The following is a 13,904-nucleotide window of genomic DNA, read 5'->3' on the forward strand; positions in this document are numbered from 1 at the left end:
ATTACTTGACTGACCGCTGGCCAGGGACAAAAATGCTTTTAGAAATGCTGATACAATTCTTGCTACTCGGCCACAAGGTACTCAACAGGGTCCTAGTGTCCGGACAGAAAGTCCTACTGAAAGCATCTTTACAAAATTAGTAGTAGAGAATTTGCTTGCCCCAGGGTTATGACAAGTGAAACCCCATTTGATAAGCTCTGGACCCACACATCATGCTTCAAGATGCCCCCGATCCATTCGAGTGCCCAACATTAATTTTAATTGGCTAGCACAAATCTGCTGTAATTATAGTTGCTTGCTTCAGGATGTCCAGACTTTAATGAATTTGGCATACAGGACACATTGGGCAACTATTAAAGACTTTGTTGTGTTTCCCCTGTGTTGTGGGCGAATGTAGAGCCATGAAAAACTTGCCTTGAAAATATTGTTAGAATTGCAAGTGCAACGGCTGAGAGGTATTTAGATTTTGCACACTTTTTAAGCAGTTATGTGCCACAGCCAGTATTTATGAGACTAAATGCCCTAACATTGACTGTTCTGGAATGTGAGGGCCTCATTACCCTTACAACAAAGGAATAAACAAAAGCTAAAACCTGTGATATGAAGAAGGTTTTGGATTTGATTTACGTTTTGGAAATTTAACATGATTTCTTTTAAGGTTAAGGATCCTTCAGTGATTATGAAATTAAATATTACCTCCTGTTCTTCTTCCAGGCCATGACTGCCCTACTGTCAGTTTCTAACTAATTTCTTTTATCCTTACATGAAAGGATCCTTACCTTATTCAATTTCAAATCAGTTTAATACGGAGGAAGACAAGATTATAACCTTTTTTTTGTTTCAGATTCATTTGTTTTCACTTAATTTTAAGACTGCTGTGTTTCATTGATGATTATGATGTGCGAGTCATAGCTTTATTGAGGGAACCCCCTCCCAAAATAACAATTGAAGTTTCAATTTAACATTAGGTTATGATAAATCATGTGATAAAATTAATATCCTGTGATAAATATCTGTGTCTTTGGATTCAGCCGTTATTCATGTATTAGAAGTTTTTGTATTACCATCTATAGCATTGTAAATGAGCAATGGCTGGTCAGGACCACTTAAGGAACCTAATCTTGGATTTAAATTAAGGGACTAGAACTGGGTAATTATAGTGGATTTCAAAGTTGGAAACTGTATACATTTTACATTTTAAAATTTGAATACTGAATAAATTAATTTCCAATTTATATTGATGACTTTTAAAATGTCTTAGTTGCTTATTCACTTTCCATCTCTGAATTCCAGATAATTATTTATTTATTATTTTTAATAGTCAATTGTATTAGCCCAAATCACAAAATCGAAATTAATTGGCAGGACCGCTCGTTTTTATTCTTTTACACATTGTCAGTGGCCTGTCTCATTGCCTCATGATTAATTTGAAGCATGACTGCATTAATTTGTTGTTATCTAAAGAATGGAAAGCTACCTTACTGGCCAGTTGAAGAAATTCTGCATGTGATTGGTGGATAGAGGTATATTAGCAAATGGAACTCCCAAAAGCTGGAAGGTGACTGTGAATGGGTATATGAAAAAAAAAGCGACATAAGAGAATGTTTAAGGCCACTAAAGTTGAGAAATACACCAACAGGATTAAAGCAACAATACTGTAAAATAGAGAACTTAGATTCTACGAGGAATCCCGAGCCTATATCTGGCATACCGACCCTTTTTGAGGATGGGGATTTTGTTCCTAGATACCCGCTGAGCCTCTAACATTTCCTAATTATCCCCAGAACACAATCCACTTATTGCAAACCTTTCTTTCTTTTGAAAATGAAGCATCCATTCTTCATAGCCGATAAGACCAGCCCAATTTGCTCAATATGTCCAAGGGTAATATAAATGTAAATGCAGTGAAATTCTGGCAGTAGCCTGAGTACGAGTGGCTTGTATTGCAAGACTGAAATATGTGGCTGTCTGTCTGACGGAAGTGATATACAACTGAACAATAACCAAGAAGCTCAATTACCTCTGTTTAGCCCTATGCTACTGCAATGCTTTTCCCCCTGGAGTCGCTGACATGATCCAGACCAATAGTACGAACCAGTCCAGGAATTTCCAGTCACAAATGAGATGAGCAGTGATTTTCCATTGGGATGGCCAGAATCAGACTGAACCACAATGTAAGTTACAGGTAAAACTGATTATATCCAGTGCCCTCATGATCCCAAATGCTGTTTGCCAGATCTGATATGATTGATTTGAACCAGGATATCCACTGGGGGCGGAACCTACCTCAGGGCCCACCCGAAGACCACTGCTGGGCAACCTTTACCCGAGGGGACCCTGTGAATGGGGACAGGCAGGCCCCATCATTTCACCTTTGAGACTGGGAATAAGACAGCAAAATCCCCCAGGGACAAATGCATGGCCCTTGCTTTAACTTTTGAAATGTGGCCACTAGGGAGTGACGTGTCTTTAATGTTACCTTGGAGCTGACGTGGGGAATCGACATGCCTTTCATCCTAGCGAAAGGGACTCTTCATTGTGCTCTTAATATGATCCACGATTTTGGAACCTTGTGGGAACATTGAAGATTTTTAACCCCCGAGGGGCAGCGTTATAGTAATGCTGTTTTGTCCAATCAATCTGGCAGTAATCAAGATGTTCAGCTCATGCTGATGAAACTGATACTGTTTCTAAAGTAGTGGGCAAGTAGATGCAGCTGCAAAGCAGGCAGCCTTACACCCCAAACTTCTGGTCCCCCAGCAAAACCTGGTTAGACACAGTATAAGGACGGGTATGCCAGACCTGGGTAAGGTATAGAATTCACAGGGGAAGCCCCTGCTGAAGAGCACAAACTATGGCCTTAAATAGGGTACTCCTTCAATACACAAACCAGAATGTGGATGACCCCTATTGGACAAGTTTGTGTTCCTTCCTTGCTGCTGCCTATTTTAATTGATTATGTGTATTTTGTATACACTTGGGCAAGGGGGAAATGGTTTATACGTAATTACAATGGGCTCTCTGAGTCTCCAGCCTCATTGGGAAGGACCCTTCCAGGTCCTCCTCACCACCCCAACTGGTGCTAAGATTGCCGAATATTCCACCTGTGTTCAACTCCATCATTGCAAGTTCATCAGATGAGCCCCTTGCAAGGGGGGAGATGATGAAGATTGAAATTGTCCTGCTGTGTGGACTCGCCATTGCCAGCATTGGTGCACAAGAAGGGACAGTTTGCCTGTGCGATCCTGAGCAACCAGCAACTGTGTACCAACTATGCCAAAAAAAAACCCTTGTGTGCCGAGAAACTGAACGTTACCAAGAATTACTGTTGCAGTGGTCAACTGCATCAAAAAGATTGAACAACTCATTTACAGAACAAGTCTAAATGGTCTTTACCCGGTCAAGGTGTTGTGTGCCAGTTTGATTTCAGTTGTGCTATGGGCAACCCTGGTGCGCCTTGCCCCCATTCAAATAGGTCACGCTGCAAAAGAGCAAAAGAGGAAAAGTTATCTTTAACTAACAATTTGTTTCTCCAAAGTCACAATATAATATTTGGCAGGGTGAAGTGATCTGTTACGCCCTGACTTCACGAAAAACTCTTTGGCCCCTTTTCCCCTCCCGAATCCCAATGAAGGAGTATGGAACGCTACTAAAGCATTTACGGGACATAATATTTCTTTTGATTATTATCTATCCCCATCTTCATTATGAGACCACTATTAGTACCCACATCTTCCCAATTGTGGGAAGGAACCATTCTGGGATAATAACCACATCTCTTAGTGAAAGACCCACCTCTTTCTACTAAACGACTTTATAAACACTCAAGACAGCCATATTTTGTAGCCATGGACTACCCATATGTTCAAGGAAATCACAAAGACAGAGCCACCTCTTATTGGGAAGCTCCCTCCATTATCTATACTAAACCTGGTTACTATTTTCTTTCAGCCAAGGCAAAGATGTCCTTAATGAAATAGGCACACCCCGTGCTGTAAATGCAGGAACACATTTTTCGACCATGGTTCCCTGTCTGATTACTTGGGAATGGGATCGGGATTTCCCTGTTAAACGTCCAGTCTGACCTGAGTTTTGCACACATTGGAGAAAAGCTAAGACTTTGAGCTCCACTAAGACTGACTCTCTGGGGTATGCATTCCTTAGTACCTTTACCTTAGGAGGATCTGCAGGAATTACCAGCCATCAAGATTGAATTGATCTCATCTGCGGTCTCATCCTCTCGAGTAATGAGATTGCTGCTGCCCTGGCAGGAGTTAGGGACATACTTTCAGAACTACGCCTATTATCCCTCGATTACATACTGGCAAAGAAAAGAGGAGTTTGCACCATCGTCAAAGGCAAATGCATCATGGGGGTCACTGACCTCGTCGAAAATATCACTAGCCATATAGATCACATCCGCACTTTTGTCAGCCAAATGACTGAAGGTGCAGGATGGGGAGATTGAGGTTTTGGCTCATGGTACAACTGGCTGATCAATATGCTGCGATTATTTTAGTTGGTCCTTTGTTGGTATTGCTATTGTTAAAAGTATTACTGCTAAAATATTAGCATCTATTGACAGCATCGGTCCTACCCAGAAAATACTTCTTCTCCGTTCAGTTGAAGATGGGGAGGTGCCATTGCCTATTCCTGCTTCCTCCCTGGAGGAGGAGGAAATATGGCAGCCTTGGGCTTCCATTCAGTTGGACTAATCTAACCCATGCCCTCACATCCTATGGTGTGGTCATGGAATGACCAAAGTGGGGAGATGAGAATCTAAAATCTGGAATTAGACTGTTGTCAGGAGTAATCATTTTTTTATGCATGTTTTTATTAACAACAAAATGGCTTCTTAATACAAAATAACATAACAAAATGGCTTCAGGCTGCATTCCTGCCCTGCTGAGCTAACTGAATAAAAGATAAAGCAGACAATGGAGCCTTCACAGCATGGAATTAACTAAGCTAGATAGGATGTTACTAACTATTTTAGTTAACCTTGAAATGCAGGTGGGAAAAGATAAATGTGTAGTAAACAGTTTTGTTTTCCAGAAAATATCATAGAGTTAACCTGCTGTCCATTATGTCAATTATCACATTTTATTGGATTTATTCTGTAATTAAGGCTGTACTATTTCTTAAGAAACATATAAAAAATTGCCTTTGTTCTAAGTAAAATTGTGCATTTTCTCCAAGGAACACAGAAGCTTTTAACCTCTGTGTTGCTGGACAAACTTGTGCCCGGCGTTGAAATAAACTGTGAAATCTTGCGGGAACAGACCACATTCCTGTTGATTATTTGACCGATCATGGAACTGAGAGAATCCACCTGGGGGTCAAGATCTTCACCCCCACATTGCTCTGCTGTAGATGTACTCGCAAGGAGCTTTTCCCAGTCAACTTTGGCCAGATCCTGCTTTATGTTAATAAAATCTTCCTTCTCTCAACCCAAAGCCATCTTTTTCCCTTGTCCAAAACAAATTTAAACCATACTGTGTTGTGGTCGCTAATGATCCCCCACTGCCATGTTGAACCCTTGTCTGGCTTCTTTCCCCAGAATCAGATCCAGCACTGTGCCATCCCTTATTGGGCCTTCATATAGTTCAAGAAATCTGCCTCTCTAAACACTTTGTACTATGACTATCCCAGTTTATGTTAGGAAAGTTGAATCCTCTAGTATAATTACCTGATATTTACTCTTGCACACTCCGTGAATTGTCTACATATTTGCTCCTCTATTTCCCACTGACTCTTTGGAGGCCTACAATACACTCTCAGTAATGTGACTGCCCCCTTACCATTCCTAAATTCCACCTTAAAAGCCGCATTTGAGGACCTTCTAAGATATCATCTCTCCTTATTGCACTAATTGATTTCTTAATTAATAGTGCTGCACCACCACCCTTTTTACACCCTCCTCCCTTTCCTAAATATCCTATACCCTGGAATGTGGAGTTGCCAGTCCAGTTCTTCTCTCAACCATGTTTCTGTGATGGGAACAACATCACACTTCCATGAATCAAGCCAAACCTTTAACTCGCCAATCTTACCTACTACACATCTAGCATTAAAGTAAAGACCATCCACCATTGCCTTACTCTCTTGACACTCAACATAGCTGAACTCACTCTGACTTGCTTCCTTTGCTGTAGCAAATTGCATCTTTATTTCATCAATATTCTGCATCCTCTCCCCCTGCCAGACTACTTTAAACTCCTCCCAATAGCACTAGTTGCAAGGATGTTGGTCCCAATGTGGTTCAGGCGTAGACTGTTCCATATGTACATGTCCCACCCTCCCCAAAAACTGTCCCAGTGATCCAGGAATCTCAAACCCTCCCTCTTGCACCAACTCTTGAGCCATGCATTCATCTGTCTTATTTTCTTATTACTAGCACATGGCACCAGGAGTAATCCAAAGAATACAACCGTCAAGGTCCTGCTTTTGATCTACTGCCAACTTCCTGAATTCTTGAAGCAATTCAAGGGGTGACACGGTGGCACAGTGGTTAGCACTGCTGCCTCACAGCACCAGAGACCTAGGTTCAATTCCTAACTCAGGCGACTGACTGTGTGGAGTTTGCACATTCTCCCCGTGTCTGTGTGGGTTTCCTCCGGGTGCTCCGGTTTCCTCCCACAGTCCAAAGATGTGCAGGTCAGGTTAGGTAAAAAGGGGTACATGTAGGGGTATGGGTAGGTTGCGCTTCGGCGGGTCGGTGTGGACTTGTTGGGCCGAAGAGCCTGTTTCCACACTGTAAGTAATCTAATCTAATCTAATCTAATCTAAAAGACCTCATTCCTCACTTTGCCCATATTGTTGGTATCAATAATGTACCATGACCTCTAACTCATTACCCGCCCCTTTCAAAATACCCTGCAGCCATTCAGTGATGTCCTGGACCCTGGAACCACAATACCATCCTGCAGAAACTGCTCCTCTGATTGAAGAATCCCCTATCACTAGGGGATATTTCCGATAGGGTACAGGCAAGTACCATTAAAAAAAAACTGAACAAGATATCAGCCTTTGCTACAGCAAATGGGCTAAGCCTTTAAACTTTTACTCCCCTTAAGCCTTTAAATACTTTGAGCTGGATCTAGTAAGAGGAAAGAGTGTGGGCAGTGATATGTTGCCAAATAATCCCAGCAGCCTGTTATGTGATACATGGTTAGGGTTGGTGACTTCAAAAGTAGAGGGCATATTTTTAAGGTGAGGAGAAAGATTTAAAATGGACCCGAGGGGCAACATTTTCACAGACAGGGTGATTTGTTTGTGGAAGGAATTGCCAGAGGAAGTGGTAAATGCAGGTACAGTTGCAACATTTAGGTACATGAATAAAAACGGTTGAGAGGGATATGGACCAAATGCAGGCAACTGGGAGTAGTTTAGTTTGGGAAACCGAGTTGGACCAAAGGGTCTGTTTCTGTGCTGTATGAGTCTACCACTCTATTAATGTCGACAGTCTAATATAGCAAGTAGCAGCTGACTTATAAAGAGGAACTCACTCTTTTTGTCAAACGTGGGTGGGGAAAGATTGAATTTATCAATTCTTCCCGAAAGGACATAAAAATGATCAAAAAGTACAAAAAGAAAATGGACACAGGTTGCCATAAGAGAAAAAAGTCATCGAAGCTGTGCTGGCTCTTTCAAACAACAGTTTAGTTCATCTCAATCTTCTGCTCTTTCTTCACATCCCTGCAATTATCTTTCTTCTCAATCACTCATCCAATTTCATTTTCAATGCTACTGGTGAAGCCGTTTCCACTGTACCCTTTCCTTCACTGCCTGCAATCACCTCTCCCTTCCACACTCTCCACTTTCTCTCCCTCCATGGCACGTTACTGGGATAATTGCTTTTTACTGTTGGTGCCAGCGTATGGCTTGACATGTAATTTCCTTACCAGGTGAGCCACTTAGGACTGAGTTGAGAAAACATTTCTTCACTCAGAGGGTCGTCACCCTGTGGAATTTGCTTTAATAGAAAGCTGTGGAGGCTGCGTTATTGTGTCTATTCAAGAAAGTGACTCATAATAATTTATATATTAAAGACATTGAGGGGAATGGAGAGAAAGTAGGAATATAGCATTGAGATGGAGGATCAACATTGATCTCATTGAATGACCAAGCAGGTTTGAAGGGTCATAGGGCCAAATACCCTACTTCTACTCTGAGTTTCTATGTGTCCACGAATGCCCTGTTTGAGATATATTGGCCCTGAAAAGATCAAAGATACGCCAGGTCAGGTGAATTGACCATGTGCAGGTTAGGGTGAATTAGCCATGCTATTGTCCATAGTGGTCAGGATGTGTAGGTTAGGTACATTAGTCAGGGGTAAATGAAGAGTAATAAGGTGGGGGGGGGATGGGTCTGGGTGGGATACTGTTCAAAGGGTCAGTGTGGACTTGTTGGGCCAAAGGGCCTGTTTCCACACTGTAGGGATTCTATGGTTCTCTGATTCTAGGTCTTTACCATTTCCAGTAGCCTCCTCATTGAGTTATGATGAACTCCAAGAGAAATGATGGGCAGAGGTGCATGACAATAACTCCCTATCCCTGGGGATAATTACAGGGATGTGAAAATATGGGTGGCACGGTGGCACAGTGGTTAGCACTGCTGCCTCACAGCGCCAGAACCCGAGTTCAATTCCCACCTCGGGCAACTATCTGTGTGGAGTTTGCACATTCTCCCCGTGTCTGCGTGGGTTTCCTCCGGGTGCTCCGGTTTCCTCTCTCAGTCCAAAGATGTGCAGGTCAGCTGAATTGGCTGTGCCAAATAGCCTGTAGTGTTAGGTGAAAGGGTAAATGTAGGGGAATGGGTCTGGGTGGGTTGCTCTTCGGAGGTTGGTGTGGACTTGTTGGGCCAAAGGGCCTGTTTCCACGCTGTAAGTAATCTAATCTAATCAAAAAACTGCCATGGCTAGGCCCCATTATTGTAGTGGAAGTGTATGAGTGTTCATGTGGGATCCAATAGGAGGATTCTGTTGAAAAAGACTGATGGCTGGTCACCTACAAATGGTCAAAGAGTTTGATTGCCTACCAGGAGGTCTGTGTACGGTACTGGGGGATTCCACCTTCTATTTGTGAGGTCATCTCACGTGGCATTGAATCAATCAGTCATGGAGGATGTGGTCAACTCCAAATCCCCAGTATATACCCCCAGGAAAGAAGAAACATACTCAGGTGAGGACCAGGCAACCATGGCTGACAAGGGACGTCAGGGACAGCATAAAAGCAAAAGGAAAAGCACGCAATGTAGTGAAAGTTACCGAGGGAAAAGATGAAATATGAGGGTAAGCTAGTTAGTAATACAAAAAGAGATTGCAATAGTTTTTTTGATATATAAAAGATAAGAAAAGGGTAAGAGTGACATTGGACCATTGGAAAATGAGGCTGGAGAAGTAGTAATGGGGAACAAAGAACTGGTGGAGGAACTGGACAGGGACTTCAGTTTTCACAGCGGAAGATAACAGCAACATACTAGAACTTCAAGAGAGTCGGGGGCAGAGGTGAGTGTAGTGGCCATCACTAAGGAGAAGATGCTGGGGAAGCTGAATGGTCTGCAAGTAGATGAATCACCCAAGCCAGATGTACTACACCCCAGAGTTCCAAAGGAGGTTACTGAGGCGATTGTAGATGCATTGGTGGTGATCTTTTAGGAATCGCTGGAGACAGGGAAGTTCCAATAGGACTGAAAAATGGATAGTGTAACATCCCTGTTTAAGACAGGAAACCATAGGCTGTTTAACCTGAGCTCGGTCATTGGTAAGATTTTAGCGTGCATTATTAAGGACAAGGAGTACTTGGAAGTGTTTGATAAAGTAGGGCTTTGTCAAGGGGAGGTCACGCCTGATAAGTCTGTTCAAATTCTTTGAGGATGTAATGAGCAAGTTAGATAAAGGAGAATGCGATCAATTTGGATTTCTAGAAGGCCTTTGGCAAGGTGCTGCTAAAGAAGTTAAGAGCCATTGTTGTTAGGGGCAAGGTACTGGCATGGATCGTGGATTGGCTGACTGGCAGAAGGCAGAAAGTGGGGATAAAGGGGTCTTTTTCAGAATGGCAGCTGGTGACTAGTGGAGTTCTGCAGGGGTCAGTGTTGGAACCACAACTATTCACATTATACATTAACAATCAGGACAAATGAACTGAGGGCATAGTTGCTAAGTTTGTAGATGACGCAAAGATAGATGAAGGGACAGGTCGGGTTGAGGAAGTGAGGAGGTTGCAGAAGGACTTGGACAGGCTAGGAGAGTGAGCAAAACATTGCACACAATACACAAAATGTGTGAATGCAGGAGGTTATGCACTTTGGTAGGAAGAATGGAGGCATAGATTATTTTCTAACTGGGGAAAGGCTTGGGAAATCTGAAGCACAAAAGAACGTGGGAGTCCTTGCAAGTGCAAAGTTAAAGTGCAAGTTCAGTTGGCAGTTAGGAAGTAAAATGCAATGTTAGCATTAATTTTGAGAGGGCTAGAATACAAAAACAGCGATGGACTGCTGAGCTTGAATAAGGCTCTGGTCAGACTGCATTTGGTATGTTGCACACAATTTTGGGCTACATATCTAAGGAAAGATGTGTTGGGATTGGAAGGGATCCAGAGGAGATTTACAGGAATGACTTTGGGGATGAAGAGCTTGTCATATGAGGAGTGGATAAAGACTCTGGGTCTTTCATTGAAGGAATTTAGAAAGATAAGAGTGTGGGGATTTGATAGAAATTTACAGAGTACTGAGCAGACTGGAAAGAACAAATATGAATATGTTTCCACTGGTACGACAGACGAGGATCTGAGAGTATAACTTCAGAGTGAAGGGATGACCCTTTAGAACTGAGCCAGAGGGTGGTGAATCTGTAGAACTCATTGTCACAGAAGACTGTGGCGATCAGGTCATTGAGTGTATTTAAGACAAAGACAGGTTCTTGATTAGTAAGGGAATCAAGGGTCATAAGGAGAATGCGGGAGAATGGGGCTGGGAAACATATCAGCCAAGATTGAATGATAGAGCAGATATCATGAGCCAAATGGCCTAATTCAGTTCCAATATCTTATGGTCTTATAGTAGTAGGGCTCTAGGTAATTGACCTTGTAGTGGAAGCTGAGTTCATTGTGGTGTAGACTCTGGGTTCGAGCTTGTTCAGTCTGCAGATAAGCTGTAAACTGGGTGCAAACTGTAACCTTACTTCTGCACTCTGCTTAAACCACAAAGTTAGGTTTAAAGAGCTGGTCATAGAGTCATAGTCATAGAGATGTATAGCATGGAAACAGACCCTTCAATCCAACCTGTTCATGCCGACCAGATATCTCAACCCAATCTAGTCCCTCCTGCCAGCACCCGGCCCATATCCCTCCAAACCCTTCCTATTCATATACCCATCCAAATGCCTTTTAAATGTTGCAATTGTACCAGCCTCCACCACATCCTCTGGCAGCTCATTCCATACACGTACTACCCTCTGTGTGAAAAGGTTGCCCCTTAGGTCTCTTTTATATCTTTCCCCTCTCACCCTAAACCTATGCCCTCTAGTTCTGGACTCCCCGATCCCAGGGAAAAGACTTTGTCTATTTACCCTATCCATGCCCCTCATAATTTTGTAAACCTCTATAAGGTCACCCCTCAGCCTCCGACACTCCAGGGAAAACAGCCCCAGCCTGTTCAGCCTCTCCCTGTAGCTCAGATCCTCCAACCCTGGCAACATCCTTGTACATCTTTTCTGAACCCTTTCACGTTTCACAACATCCTTCCGATAGGAAGGAAACCAGAATTGCACGTAATATTCCAACAGTGGCCTAACCAATGTCCTGTGCAGCTGCAACATGACCTCCCAACTCCTGTACTCAATACTCTGACCAATAAAGGAAAGCATACCAAACGCCTTTTTCACTATCCTATCTACCTGCGACTCCACTTTCAAGGAGCTATGAACCTCCACTCCAAGATCTCTTTGTTCAGCAACACTACCTAGGACCTTACCATTAAGTGTATAAGTCCTGCTAAGATTTGCTTTCCCAAAATGCAGCACCTTGCATTTATCTGAATTAAACTCCATCTGCCACTTCTCAGCCCATTGGCCCATCTGGTCCAGATCCTGTTGTAATCTGAGGTAACCCTCTTCGCTGTCCACTACACCTCCAATTTTGGTGTCATCTGCAATCTTACTAACTGTACCTCTTATGCTCACATCCAAATCATTTATGTAAATGACAAAAAGTAGAGGGCCCAGCACCGATCCTTGTGACACTCCACTGGTCACAGGCCTCCAGTCTGAAAAACAACCCTCCACCACCACCCTCTGTCTTCTACCTTTGAGCCAGTTCTATATCCAAATGGCTAGTTCTCCCTGTATTCCATGAGATCTAACCTTGTTAATCACTCTCCCATGGGGAACCTTGTCGAACGCCTTACTGAAGTCCATATAGATCACATCTACTGCTCTGCCCTCATCAATCTTCTTTGTTACTTCTTCAAAAAACTCAATCAAGTTTGTGAGACATGATTTCCCACGCACAAAGCCATGTTGACTATCCCAAATCAGTCCTTGCCTTTCTCAAATACATGTACATCCTGTCCCTCAGGATTCCCTTCAACAACTTGCCCACCACAGAGGTCAGGCTCACCGGTCTATAGTTCCCTGGCTTGTCTTTACCACCCTTCTTAAACAGTGGCACCACGTTTGCCAACCTCCTGTCTTCCGGCACCTCACCTGTGACTATCGATGATACAAATATCTCAGCAAGAGGCCCAACAATCACTTCTCTAGCTTCCCACAGAGTTCTCGGGTACACCTGATCAGGTCCTGGGGATTTATCCACCTTTAACCATTTCAAGACATCCAGCACTTCCTCCTCTGTAATCTGGACATTTTGAAAGATGTCACCATCTATTTCCCTACAGTCTGTATCTTCCATATCCTTTTCTACAGTAAATACTGATGCAAAATATTCATTCAGTACCCCCCCCCACCATTTTCTGTGGCTCCACACAAAGGCTGCCTTGCTGATCTTTGAGGGGCCCTATTCTCTCCCTCATTTCCCTTTTGTCCTTAATATATTTGTAAAAACCTTTGGATTCTCCTTAATTCTATTTGCCAAAGCTATCTCATGACCCCATTTTGACCTCCTGATTTCCCTCTTAAGTATACTCCTACTTCCTTTATACTCTTCTAAGGATTCACTCGATCTATCCTGTCTATACCTGACATATGCTTCCTTCTTTTTCTTAACCAAACCCTCAATTCCTTTAGTCATCCAGCATTCCCTATAACTACCAACCTTCCCTTTCACCCTGAAAGGAATATACTTTCTCTGGATTCTTGTTATCTAATTTCTGAAGGCTTCCCATTTTCCATCCGTCCCTTTACCTGCGAACATCTGCCTCCAATCAGCTTTCAAAAGTTCTTGCCTAATACTGTCAAAATTAGCCTTTCTCCAATTTAGAACTTCAACTTTTAGATCTGGTCTATCCTTTTCCATCACTATTTAAAAACTAATAGAATTATGGTCGCTGGCCCCAAAGTGTTCCCCCACTGATATCTCAGTCACCTGCCCTGCCTTATTTCCCGAGAGTAGGTCAAGTTTTGCACCTTCTCTAGTAGGTACATCCACATACTGAATCAGAAAATTGTCTTGTACACACTTAAGAAATTCCTCTCCATCTAAACCTTTAACACTATGGCAGTCCCAGTCGATGTTTGGAAAGTTAAAATCCCCTACCATAACTACCCTATTATTCTTACAGATAGCTGAGATCTCCTTACAAGTTTGTTTCTAAATTTCCCTCTGACTATTAGGGGGTCTATAATACAATCCCAATAAGGTGATGATCCTTTTCTTATTTCTCAGTTCCACCCAAATAACCTCTCTGGATGTATTTCCGGGAATATCCTCTCTCAGCGCAGCTGTCAT

This window comes from Chiloscyllium punctatum, chromosome 39 (genome assembly GCF_047496795.1).
Source record: "Chiloscyllium punctatum isolate Juve2018m chromosome 39, sChiPun1.3, whole genome shotgun sequence".
NCBI classification, from domain to species: Eukaryota; Metazoa; Chordata; class Chondrichthyes; order Orectolobiformes; family Hemiscylliidae; genus Chiloscyllium; species Chiloscyllium punctatum.